We start from the raw sequence: 13934 nt of genomic DNA, 5'->3' as shown, positions 1-13934 counted from the left end.
GTCACCGGAATTGTTTCAAATTTGGTATTTGAAGTTCGTAATAGATGCTACAGTCTATGACAGAAGATTTTCTGTGCAGGTCCGCGTTTTGGAATAGGCCACATATAATAGTACCTCCCGATATTCGGTACTTTAATGAATTTAGCGACATTATTCACAGGAATTGTCTCAAATGTGGTATTTAAAGTTCGAATAGGATACTACAGCCTAAGACAGAAAATTGTCTTTGCAGGTCCACGTCTTCGTATAGCCCTTATATTATGGTACCTCCCGATATTCGGTACTTTGTTGATTTTAGCGACATTATTCACCGAAATCTTTTCAAATTTAGTATTTGATGTTCGTAATGGATACTACAGCCTTTGGCAGGAGACTGCCTGTGCAAGTCCACGTTTTCGTATAGCCCCCACATAACGGTACCTCCCGATATTCGGTATTTTGTTGATTTTAGCGACATTAGTCACCGGAATTGTTTCAAATTTGGTATTTGAAGTTCGCAGTGGATGCTACAGCCTCTGACAGGAGATTTTCTGTGCAGGTCGACGTCTTCGTATAGCCCATTTTAGCGACACTATTCACCGGAATTGTTTCAAATTTGGCATTTGAAGTTCGTAATGGATGCTACAGCCTATGACAGAAGATTGTCTGTTCAGGTGCCGTTTTCGTATAACGGTACCTCCCGATATTTGGTTCTTTGTTGATTTTAGGGACATTAGCTACCGGAATTGTTTCAAATTTAGTATTTGAAGTTCGTAATCGATGCTACAGCCTATGACAGAAAATTGTCTGTGCAGGTCCACGTCTTCGTACAGCCCCCATATATCGATACCTCTCGATATTCGGTACTTTGTTGATTTTGGTGTTTGAAGTTCGCAATGGATGCAATAGCCTATGACAGGAGATTGGCTGTGCAGGTCCACGTTTTCGTGTATCCCATTTTAGGGACATTATTCACGGGAATTGTTTCAAATTTGGCATTTGAAGTTCGTGATGCATGTTACAGCCTATGACAGAAGATTGTCTGTGCAGGTGCACGTTTTCGTGTGGCCCCCATATAACGGTACCTCCCGAAATTTCGTTCTTTGTTGATTTTAGCGATATTAGTCACCGGAATTGTTTCAAATTTGGTATTTGAAGTTAGTAATGGATGCTACAGCCTATGACAGAAATTTGTCTGTGCACGTCCTCATCTTCATATAGCCCCCATATAACGGTACCTCCCGATATTCGGTATTTTGTTGGTTTTAGCGACATTAATCACCGGAATTGTTTCAAATTTAGTATTTGAAGTTCGTAATCGATGCTACAGCCTATGACAGAAGATTGTCCGTGCAGGTCCACGTTTTGATATAGCCCCCATACAACAGTATCTCCTGATATACGGTATTTTGATGATTTTAGCGACATTATTCACCGGAATTGTTTCAAATTTGGCATTTGGCTGCTACAGCCTATGACAGAAGACTGTCTGTGCAGGTCCACGTCGTCGTATAGCCCCCATATTAAGGTACCTAACGATATTCGGTACTTTGTTTAGCGACATTAGTCACCGGAATTGTTTCAAATTTGGTATTTGAAGTTCGCAATGGATGCAACAGCCTATGACAGGAGATTGTCTGTGCAGGTCCACGTTTTCGTATAGCCCATTTTAGCGACATTATTCACCGGAACTGTTTCAAATTTGGCTTTTGAAGTTCCTAATGGATGTTACAGCCTATGACAGAAGATTGTCTGTGCAGCTACACGTTTTCATGTGGTCCCCATATAACTGTAGCTCCCGATATTCGGTTCTTTGTTTACTTTAGAGATATTAGTCACCGGAATTGTCTCAAATTTGGTATTTGAAGTTCGAAAAGGATACTACAGCCTAAGACAGAAAATTGTCTGTGCAGGTCCACGTCTTCGTATAGTCCCCATATTACGGTACTTTGTTGATTTTAGCGACACTAGTCACCGGAATTGTTTAAAATTTGGTATTTGAAGTTCGCAATGGATGCTACAGCATCTGACAGCAGATTGTCTGTGCATGTCGACGTCTTCGTATAGCCCATTTTAGCGACGTTATTCACCGGAATTTTTTCAATTTTGGCATTTGAAGTTCGTAATGGATGCTACAGTCTATGCCAGAAGATTGTCTGTTCAGGTGCCGTTTTCGTATAACGGTACCTCCCGATATTCGGTACTTTGTTGATTTTAGCGACATTATTCACCGAAATCTTTTCAAATTTAGTATTTGATGTTCGCAATGGATACTACAGCCTTTGGCAGGAGACTGCCTGTGCAGGTCCACGTTTTCGTATAGCCCCCATATAACGGTACCTCCCGATATTCGGTATTTTGTTGATTTTAGCGACATTAGTCACCGGAATTGTTTCAAATTTAGTATTTGAAGTTTGTAATCGATGCTACAGCCTGTGACAGGAGATTGTCCGTGCAGGTCCACTTTTTGATATAGCCCTCATATAACGGTACCTCCTGATATTCCGTTTTTTTTTTGACGATTTTAGCGACATTATTCACCGGAATTGTCTCAAATTTGGTATTTGAATTTCAAAAAGGATACTACAGCCTAAGACAGAAAATTGTCTGTGCAGGTCCACGTCTTCGTACAGCCTCCATATATCGGTACCTCCCGATATTCGGTACTTTGTTGATTTTTGCGACACTAGGTACCGAAATTGTTTCAAATTTGGTATTTGAAGTTCGCAATGGATGCAATAGCGTATGACAGGAGATTGGCTGTGCAGGTCCACGTTTTCATATATCCCATTTTAGGGACATTATTCACCGGAATTGTTTCAAATTTGGCATTTGAAGTTCGTGATGGATGTTACAGCCTATGTCAGAAGATTGTCTGTGCAGGTGCACGTTTTCGTGTGGCCCGCATATAACGGTACCTCCCGATATTTCGTTCTTTGTTGATTTTAGCGATATTAGACACCGGAAATGTTTCAAATTTGGTATTTGAAGTTAGTAATAGATGCTAAAGCCTATGACAGAAATTTGTCTGTGCACGTCCTCATCTTCATATAGCCCCCATATAACGGTACCTCCCGATATTCGGTATTTTGTTGATTTTAGCGATAATATACGGTATACGGTATACAGTATTTTGATGATTTTAGCGACATTATTCACCGGAATTGTCTTAAATGTGATATTTGAAGTTCGAATAGGATACTACAGCCTAAGGCTGAATATTTTCTGTGCAGGTCCACGTCTTCGCATAGCCCCCATATAGCGGTACCTCCCGATATTAGGTACATTATTGATTTTTGCGACATTAGTCACCGGAATTGTTTCAAATTTGGTATTTGAAGTTCTCAATGGATGCTACAGCCTATGACAGGAGATTGTCTGTGCAGGTCCACGTTTTCGTATAGCCCATTTTAGCGACATTATTCACCGGAATTGTTTCAAATATGGCATTTGAAGTTCGTGATGGATGTTACAGCCTATGACAGAAGATTGTCTGTGCAGGTGCACGTTTTCGTGTGGCCCCCATATAACGGTACCTTTGGTATTTGAAGTTAGTAATGGATGCTACAGGCTATGACAGAAATTTGTCTGTGCACGTCCTCATCTTCATATAGCCCCCATATAACGGTACCTCCCGATATTCGGTATTTTGTTGATTTTAGCGACATTAGTCACCGGAAGTGTTTCAAATTTAGTATTTGAAGTTCGTAATAGATGCTACAGCCCATGACAGGAGATTGTCCGTGCAGGTCCACGTTTTGATATAGCCCCATATAACGGTACCTCCCGACATTCGGTACTTTGATGATTTTAGCGACATTATTCACAGGAATTGTTTCAAATTTGGTATTTGATGCTCGTAATGGATGCTACAGATTATGGCAGGAGATTATCTGTGCAGGTCCACGTCGTCGTATAGCCCCCATATTAAGGTACCTAACGATATTCGGTACTTTGTTTAGCGACATTATTCACCGGAATTGTTTCAAATTTGGTATTTGAAGTTTGTAATGGATGCTACAGATTATGACAGAAATTTGTCTGTGCACGTCCACGTCTTCATATAGCCCCCATATAACGGTACCTCCCGACATTCGGTACTTTGATGATTTTAGCGACATTATTCACAGGAATTGTTTCAAATTTGGTATTTGATGTTCGTAATGGATGCTACAGATTATGGCAGGAGATTATCTGTGCAGGTCCACGTCGTCGTATAGCCCCCATATTAAGGTACCTAACGATATTCGGTACTTTGTTGAGCGACATTATTCACCGGAATTGTTTCAAATTTGGTATTTGATGTTCGTAATGGATGCTACTGATTATGGCAGGAGATTATCTGTGCAGGTCCACGTCTTCGTAAAGCCCACATATAACGGTACCTCCCGATATTCGGTACTTTGTTGAGCGACATTATTCACCGGAACTGTTTCAAATTTGGCTTTTGAAGTTCGTAATGGATGTTACAGCCTATGACAGAAGATTGTCTGTGCAGCTACACGTTTTCATGTGGTCCCCATATAACTGTAGCTCCCGATATTCGGTTCTTTGTTTACTTTAGAGATATTAGTCACCGGAATTGTCTCAAATTTGGTATTTGAAGTTCGAAAAGGATACTACAGCCTAAGACAGAAAATTGTCTGTGCAGGTCCTCATCTTCATATAGCCCCCATATAACGGTACCTCCCGATATTCGGTATTTTGTTGATTTTAGCGACATTAGTCACCGGAAGTGTTTCAAATTTAGTATTTGAAGTTCGTAATAGATGCTACAGCCCATGACAGGAGATTGTCCGTGCAGGTCCACGTTTTGATATAGCCCCCATATAACGGTACCTCCCGACATTCGGTACTTTGATGATTTTAGCAACATTATTCACAGGAATTGTTTCAAATTTGGTATTTGATGTTCGTAATGGATGCTACAGATTATGGCAGGAGAGTATCTGTGCAGGTCCACGTCTTCGTAAAGCCCACATATAACGGTACCTTGAAGTTCGTAATGGATGCTACAGATTATGACAGAAATTTGTCTGTGCACGTCCACGTCTTCATATAGCACCCATATAACGGTACCTCCCGACATTCGGTACTTTGATGATTTTAGCGACATTATTCACAGGAATTGTTTCAAATTTGGTATTTGATGTTCGTAATGGATGCTACAGATTATGGCAGGAGATTATCTGTGCAGGTCCACGTCTTCGTAAAGCCCACATATAACGGTACCTTGAAGTTCGTAATGGATGCTACAGATTATGACAGAAATTTGTCTGTGCACGTCCACGTCTTCATATAGCACCCATATAACGGTACCTCCCGACATTCGGTACTTTGATGATTTTAGCGACATTATTCACAGGAATTGTTTCAAATTTGGTATTTGATGTTCGTAATGGATGCTACAGATTATGGCAGGAGATTATCTGTGCACGTCCACGTCTTCGTAAAGCCCACATATAACGGTACCTCCCGATATTCGGTACTTTGTTGAGCGACATTATTCACCGGAACTGTTTCAAATTTGGCTTTTGAAGTTCGTAATGGATGTTACAGCCTATGACAGAAGATTGTCTGTGCAGCTACACGTTTTCATGTGGTCCCCATATAACTGTAGCTCCCGATATTCGGTTCTTTGTTTACTTTAGCGATATTAGTCACCGGAATTGTCTCAATTTTGGTATTTGAAGTTCGAAAAGGATACTACAGCCTAAGACAGAAAATTGTCTGTGCAGGTCCACGTCTTCGTATAGTCCCCATATTACGGTACTTTGTTGATTTTTGCGACACTAGTCACCGGAATTGTTTAAAATTTGGTATTTGAAGTTCGCAATGGATGCTACAGCATCTGACAGCAGATTGTCTGTGCATGTCGACGTCTTCGTATAGCCCATTTTAGCGACATTATTCACCGGAATTTTTTCAATTTTGGCATTTGAAGTTCGTAATGGATGCTACAGCCTATGACAGGAGATTGTCCGTACAGGTCCACTTTTTGATATAGTGTAATAAGTTACTTTTATGTTTTGTTGGCTTGCTGATAGAGCAAGCTTGATGGATGTCAGCACAAGTCTGACTTCTTTATTTTTCCTTTTTGTATTTATAATAAAATTCTTAATTCTAACAAAAATTCTTAAATCTAGATATCACTCAATACTCTTTTCTGTTAACCAATCAGAAAAGAGTTCTTACAAATCTATTTTACAACGAAGTATATTTGTATGTGTGTATGTGATATTTTTACATATGTTGTCATGCATTTCATATTTTCATTCATACTCATATTTTGGAATTTCACTCAATCAAATTTACTATTGGGATATTCTTCATTCCCATTGGCCGAACTCTGATTCATTACAATAGTATTTGAGGTTCCAATTGGAAACTCTAAACTGTCGCCCAACATATGAGTAAGCATGAAGCAATGAACTTCATATGAGTAGCGCTTTGAAAACAAAGAAACAATGAAAGCAATGAACTCGTTGTAGCACTGGCCAACTCAACAAAACAAAATACTGAACATCAAAATGCATGGCAACATAATGTGATGGTGACACACTACACTCTCACCCTTAAAAGAAATGTATACAATTTTTTTTTTGTGTGCATAAACAAATTGTGTGCATTTTATGACAAATTCTTTAGGTTTCAAGTAACACATAATTTTGTTTCTTTTTCTCCTTTTTTATAAGTAGTTATAATTACATAATTGTTTTCATTGAATATGATCTTAAGTGGGCTAAGTATGTTTCTTTGTTTTTTTTTTTATTTGGTAATAAAATACTTTTTTTTTTTTTTTTTTTGTTTACATTCATACATATTAAGTGTTTTGTTTAAAAATATTTTGGCTTAAGATTAGTTTTGATATTTCTTTAACAAATTCTTATGAAATGTTTTCTCTTTGTTATTAATTCTTATAGTTACATTTAAATTTTCAATATTGATTACTTCATACGGATCATGATAAGGTGATTCATTTTTTCTTCTATTCTCCTTTTTAACTAAAACTAAATCTCCTATTTTTTTTTTTTTTTTTTTTTTTTTTTTTTTTCGTTCGGTCCCACGCCTCTCACACCCGCCCCTGCCGACCGAGGGGGCAACCTCCCTATAACGTAGAGAGCGCGTACACACCAAAGTCCGGACCAAGGCGGGTTAGCAATGGTTTTACACCGGCTACAGAAACTACATCAGCCAGTGGTTAAAATACAAAAGACATTTTAAAAGTCACACACAGATTAGTAAACATAAATTTACAAAGCAACAATCTACAAGCACTGCGCATTGGCCACGTCTACTGTTCCGCATAGGGATTGTAGATCAGATGCCAGATGATCAAGCAGCTTGATGAAGTAAAACAAACATTATATAACATGTACAACTGGTGCTCAAAGGCGAAGTTCTACTGGTTCCGCGGAGGGAGTTGTAGATAATATGCCGTAAAAATGAGCTTATAGAGTTAAGAAGACATAAATATAAGGTTACATAAACAAAATATTAGCATAGATATAGCACAGCAAAAATTACATATGCAGAATATATTTTTTTATTGTGTTCAAGGGACTATATAAGCAAATAGTGTTACATAAACTGTTATAAATTACACAAAGTGATCTCAGTGGGCTATTAAGTTCATAATTTCTTCTTGCTATGGACAATTTTAACGGTTCAAAATTGCGAGTTCTACGAAAGGGAACATTATAGTTTATTTCACCAGTGAGAAAAGGGGAATCAATCAATCCACGTAATAATTTTATGATAAATAATGCTCTTAACATAAAACGTCTTTTTTCAAGAGATGGAAGATCGATTAACATTAAACGACTCTCGTATGGCGGAAGAAGTTCAGAGGGGTTCCAATTTAAACCACGCAAAGCGAAAATTAAAAACTGAATTTGCACCGATTCAATTTTATCAGAATAATATTTATAAAATGGACTCCATAATATACAACCATATTCTAATACTGGACGAACTAGACTAACAAACAATCTTTTGGTTACGTAAGGGTCATTAAACTCTTTTGACCAACGCTTGATAAAGCCTAGTAAAGATTTAGCTTTATTAACACAAGAATCAATGTGTAAATGAAACCGTAGCTTAGGATCTAAGATTACGCCCAAATCAACGAAAGATTCAACATTATCCAATTTATAAGAGCCTATATAATAGTTAGATAGTAATGGCTGATTTCGAAATAGCGACAATTTTTTGCATTTTTTTAGATTAAGAGACATACCATTCGCACTACACCAATTTACGAAGGTGTCTAAATCATATTGTAATGAAATTGCATCGTTAAGTGAGTTAATGTGAAGAAACAGTTTCACATCATCAGCGTACATCAGAATTTTAGAAAAACGAATAATTTTCGGAAGATCATTCAGGTAAAGAACAAATAGTAGTGGACCCAAGTGACTTCCCTGCGGTACACCAGATGAAACATAAATATTTTTCGAAGATGTATCATTAAAGAGAACCTTTTGGGTGCGACATTCTAAATAGGAGGATATCCAGTTTAACAGTGATGTTGGGAAACCCATTAGATCTAATTTAAGGAGCAATAACTTGTGCACTACCGTATCAAAAGCTTTGCTAAAATCCGTATAAATTACATCAGTCTGCTGTTTACTAACAAAACCGCTATGTACATGACAAACAAATTCTAAGAGATTAGTTATTGTAGATCTACCTTTCATGAATCCATGTTGAAAAGGTGAAATTATAGATTTTAGGTAGTGAGATATCCTACGCGAAACTAAAAGTTCGAAGAGTTTGGGAATAGCGCTTAATTTAGCGATACATCTATAATTATCGACTAAACTCCTATTTCCTGATTTATGAAGAGGAATGACAAAGCTCGACCTCCAGTAACATGGAAAATAACCTTTCATTAGGGAAAAATTAAAAATTTTAGTGTTTAATTTAATATCTATTCTATTTGTATTACTTAATGAATTTAAACTTCTCTTAATTTTAGTCTGTTCAATTATATTCCTAGCATTCTCTAATGAATTTTTTAACCTAAGCTTCATTTCCTTAGCATAATTTTCTGTATCATATATTTGTTCATAATTCATTACTTTTTCGCCTGGCATTGTTGGTAATTTTCCTAAAATTAATTCAAATGGTGAATACCCTGTGTCAACATGTGGCGTTATGTTGTATGCAAAAGCATAATACGGTATCCATTCACTCCAATTATCATTATTAACAAAAGTAAGAAAATATTCATTTAGGACTCTATGATTTCTTTCTACTGAACCTACTGTTTCATGATGGTAAGCTGTGGAAAATTTCTGTTCTATATTCAACAGTTTACACATCTCATTCATCAGTTCATTAACAAATTCTGAGCCTCTGTCAGATTTTAGAGTCTTAAATATTCCGTACTTTAATATTAAATGTTCATTTAAACTTCTAGCTATTGATTTAGCTTCTTTTGTCTGCATTGGTACTGCTATTATATATTTTGTTAATTCACACTGCATAGTTAAAATATATCTATAATTATCTGAGGGTCTCAACGGTCCTACAGTGTCAATTACCACTGTATCAAAACTGCTTAATGGCGTATCAGTTTTCATTAATGGTTCTTTGGTACGTCTAATCTGTTTATTTCTTTGGCACAAATCGCATGAAGATACGTATTTCTTTACCATTTTGCACATATTCTTCCATATATATTTTTGTTTAAGTTTTAATAATGTTTTTCTTACTCCAAAATGACCTCCGCATGGTGTATCATGATATAATTTTATCAATTCATATTTTTCTTTTTCATTAAAGATTTTTCGAGGATTTTCATATAAAAGAATTCTGACGTCACTATTTTTCAAATATTTATTCATTTTTTCTTTAAATTTCCCATGGGTTATTATTTCAAATATTTCGTCACTTTTACTAAGTGCGAAATTCTTAATACTCAATCTGCTTAACTCAGATGATAGTTTCTCCAAAATATTATCTAGATAATAAGGATTATCGCTACATCTTATGGCCAACTCGTTCACAGAATGATTATCAAGAAAAGTGAATTCTTTTGTCGACTCATTAATTATAAATTTTTATTTTTTAGCCAGCTTTATATCTTTAATGGATGTACATTCCAATACTTTGAGTTGATCAGGCTCATCAGGATATGTCATCTCATTTTCTTTATTTATAATATTGCGCAATTTATTTTTCATTCCTCGTGTAATCACCAGCGATTTCTTAATTTTTTCATCAATATTTTGAAGTATCATTCTTTTTAATATATCGGAGTCTATTTTTATACGTGAAAGTGCATCAGCGTTAGTATTATTAATTCCTTTTTTATACACAATTTCAAAATCATAGTCTGATAATTCTAATCTAATTCTTGTCAATTTGGAACTTGGATTCTTATGAGAAAACAATGAGACTAGTGGACGATGATCCGTAACCACTACAAATTTCCTACCGTAAAGATAAGGATGGAAAAATTGAATTCCCCAATGTTATTTCTTTTTACCATGTTTATTATCCCTATTAGCTTGTGCATTATGGTACATCACATCTTTCTGTTTTGTACGAGATACGTATCTTTCTGAAATTCGCAAAGCATCGGCAAATGTCGATACACGACTAGCCTCAATAGTTGAAACAATCTGTTGATCCTGAAGTCCATTCAAGAACGTATAGAATGCTGTCAGGTTATTAGTAGCTATAATTGCATCCCTACATTGCTCACCTAAATCAGAAATTTGAATCTCGTTGAGCTCAGAAACAAGACTTTCTATTTTATTAGCGAAACCTTGCAAATTGTTGTTTCTTTGAGTTAAACCAGACAACTCATTCAAAACAGCATTGGATGACTTTACAGGCTTATAGGCCGTCTTCAAGGCAGATATTAAATCGTTGATATTCTTTGGTATTCCTTTCTGTTTAATTCTATTCTGGACCCGACTATCTAACCTTGAGCAAAAAACATATTTAAAGAAGAATTCTTTCTTTTCATTGGGAATTGTTTCGTATACTAACTCTAGGTTAGCAGTGAAACTTTCCAAATCTTCTTTTTTGCCTGTAAAAACCGGTACTAAAGCAACGATAGTCTTTAAATCATTAGTTTCCATCTTGTTTTCTTGTTTTACTGTATCCTTTTCTTTAACCTGTTGAGCTAACTCTGAGTGTTCTAACAACAAACTTAAAACTTCTGCTTTTAACTCGCTAAATCTTGTCTTATATTTAACTGAATCTTCCAATTTTTCCTTTTCTACTAACTCGTTGAAATCCGTCTGTAGGTTTACAATTTCTAATTTCTTTTTCTCTATTGTTTCCCTCGTATAAGGTTTGCCTAATGATTTTTTAGCATTCGACAGCAAAATTTCTAACGATTGTAAAACCTTATCCATGGTACCAAATCAGTGATGTGTGAGTGGACTTATTGCTATTACAATTTTACAATATTAATCATTTTTACAATATACGATATTAATCATTAATATATTTTTGAAATTATTGCAACGCGCTTAATCGAGCTTGTTGCTTACGTGTTTGCTTCTTTACATATTTCTTTAAGTACTTAATAATAACCACCAAAGTTATTATTATGCAAACTAATATTAGTACCTCAATGCTAATACTAACGGCTGTTGGTGCATTGGCCGTATCCTGTATCACCTCGCTTATTTTTGTTTGGGTACTTCCCATAATTATCAAAATATAGTCCTATTTTTCCCTTTTTTTTCTGTTTTTATAAAATAATATATATATATATATATATATTTTTTTTTTTTATTTAATTTTTAATAAAGTCATAGTTTTTGTTATTGTTATTTAAAAAAAAATATATATATAATCTGCTGACCACGAGCGCAACGCGCTTACTGGTCCTAACGTCTGCAGATTGATGCAGCGTTTTATTTATTTTTCTAACTCCTAGTGCTGAGATAGTTCCTCAAGAGGAAATCTATTTCATCGATGCGTATCCAGAGCCTGGAAGTACGTTCCCAGGGAGGTGGCGGATCGGCATTTATTTCACGTATCAGGAGAGCTCTCTCCTTTTTAAGCCTCCAAGTGTAACCTCCTCTCGTCCTCGGTCTGGTCACCTTCGGGATCTTTATTTCATCCTCTCTTGCACTATTTAGCCTGTTTCTTCTTCTATAGTCGTCAATCGTTAGGGGCTGCGGTCCCGACATCTGTTTTTAATCCACGATCGGACTGCCCGGACAGTATGGCAGTGTCTTCAAAAATTTCTAGCAAGGATCTGCGGCTGATTTTCTTTTTTTTTTTTTAACTGCGGATAGAACGCAGGAACTGCGGATGGAACGCAGGATACTTGCTGACTAGAGAGCAAGATTTGGCAGGATCGCCATGTAATATGTTACTTTTATGTTTTGTTGGCTTGCTGATAGAGCAAGCTTGATGGATGTCAGCACAAGTCTGACTTCTTTATTTTTCCTTTTTGTACTTATAATAAAATTCTTAATTCTAACAAAAATTCTTAAATCTAGATATCACTCAATACTCTTTTCTGTTAACCAATCAGAAAAGAGTTCTTACAAATCTATTTTACAACGAAGTATATTTGTATGTGTGTATGTGATATTTTTACATATGTTGTCATGCATTTCATATTTTCATTCATACTCATATTTTGGAATTTCACTCAATCAAATTTACTATTGGGATATTCTTCATTCCCATTGGCCGAACTCTGATTCATTCCAATTGGAAACTCTAAACTGTCGCCCAACATATGAGTAAGCATGAAGCAATGAACTTCATATGAGTAGCGCTTTGAAAACAAAGAAACAATGAAAGCAATGAACTCGCTGTAGCACTGGCCAACTCAACAAAACAAAATACTGAACATCAAAATGCATGGCAACATAATGTGATGGTGACACACTACAATAGCCCTCATATAACGGTACCTCCTGATATTTCGTTTTATTGACGATTTTAGCGACATTATTCACCGGAATTGTCTCAAATTTGGTATTTGAAGTTCAAAAAGGATACTACAGCCTAAGACAGAAAATTGTCTGTGCAGGTCCACGTCTTCGTACAGCCTCCATATATCGGTACCTCCCGATATTCGGTACTTTGTTGATTTTTGCGACACTAGTTACCGAAATTGTTTCAAATTTGGTATTTGAAGTTCGCAATGGATGCAATAGCATATGACAGGAGATTGGCTGTGCAGGTCCACGTTTTCGTATATCCCATTTTAGGGACATTATTCACCGGAATTGTTTCAAATTTGGCATTTGAAGTTCCTGATGGATGTTACAGCCTATGTCAGAAGATTGTCTGTGCAGGTGCACGTTTTCGTGTGGCCCGCATATAACGGTACCTCCCGATATTTCGTTCTTTGTTGATTTTAGCGATATTAGACACCGGAAATGTTTCAAATTTGGTATTTAAAGTTAGTAATGGATGCTACAGCCTATGACAGAAATTTGTCTGTGCACGTCCTCATCTTCATATAGCCCCCATATAACGGTACCTCCCGATATTCGGTATTTTGTTGATTTTAGCGATAATAGTCACCGGAATTGTTTCAAATTTAGTACTTGAAGTTCGTAATCGATGCTACAGCCTATGACAGGAGATTGTCCGTGCAGGTTCACGTTTTGATATAGCCCCCATATAACTGTACCTCCTGATATACGGTATTTTGATGATTTTAGCGACATTATTCACCGGAATTGTCTTAAATGTGATATTTGAAGTTCGAATAGGATACTACAGCCTAAGGCTGAATATTTTCTGTGCAGGTCCACGTCTTCGTATAGCCCCCATATAACGATACCTCCCGATATTAGGTACATTATTGATTTTTGCGACATTAGTCACCGGAATTGTTTCAAATTTGGTATTTGAAGTTCGCAATGGATGCTACAGCCTATGACAGGAGATTGTCTGTGCAGGTCCACGTTTTCGTATAGCCCATTTCAGCGACATTATTCACCGGAATTGTTTCAAAT

The sequence above is a fragment of the Musca domestica genome, unplaced genomic scaffold, assembly GCF_030504385.1.
Source record: "Musca domestica strain aabys unplaced genomic scaffold, Musca_domestica.polishedcontigs.V.1.1 30, whole genome shotgun sequence".
NCBI lineage: Eukaryota > Metazoa > Arthropoda > Insecta > Diptera > Muscidae > Musca > Musca domestica.
Note: the sequence above shows the minus strand (reverse complement) of the source record.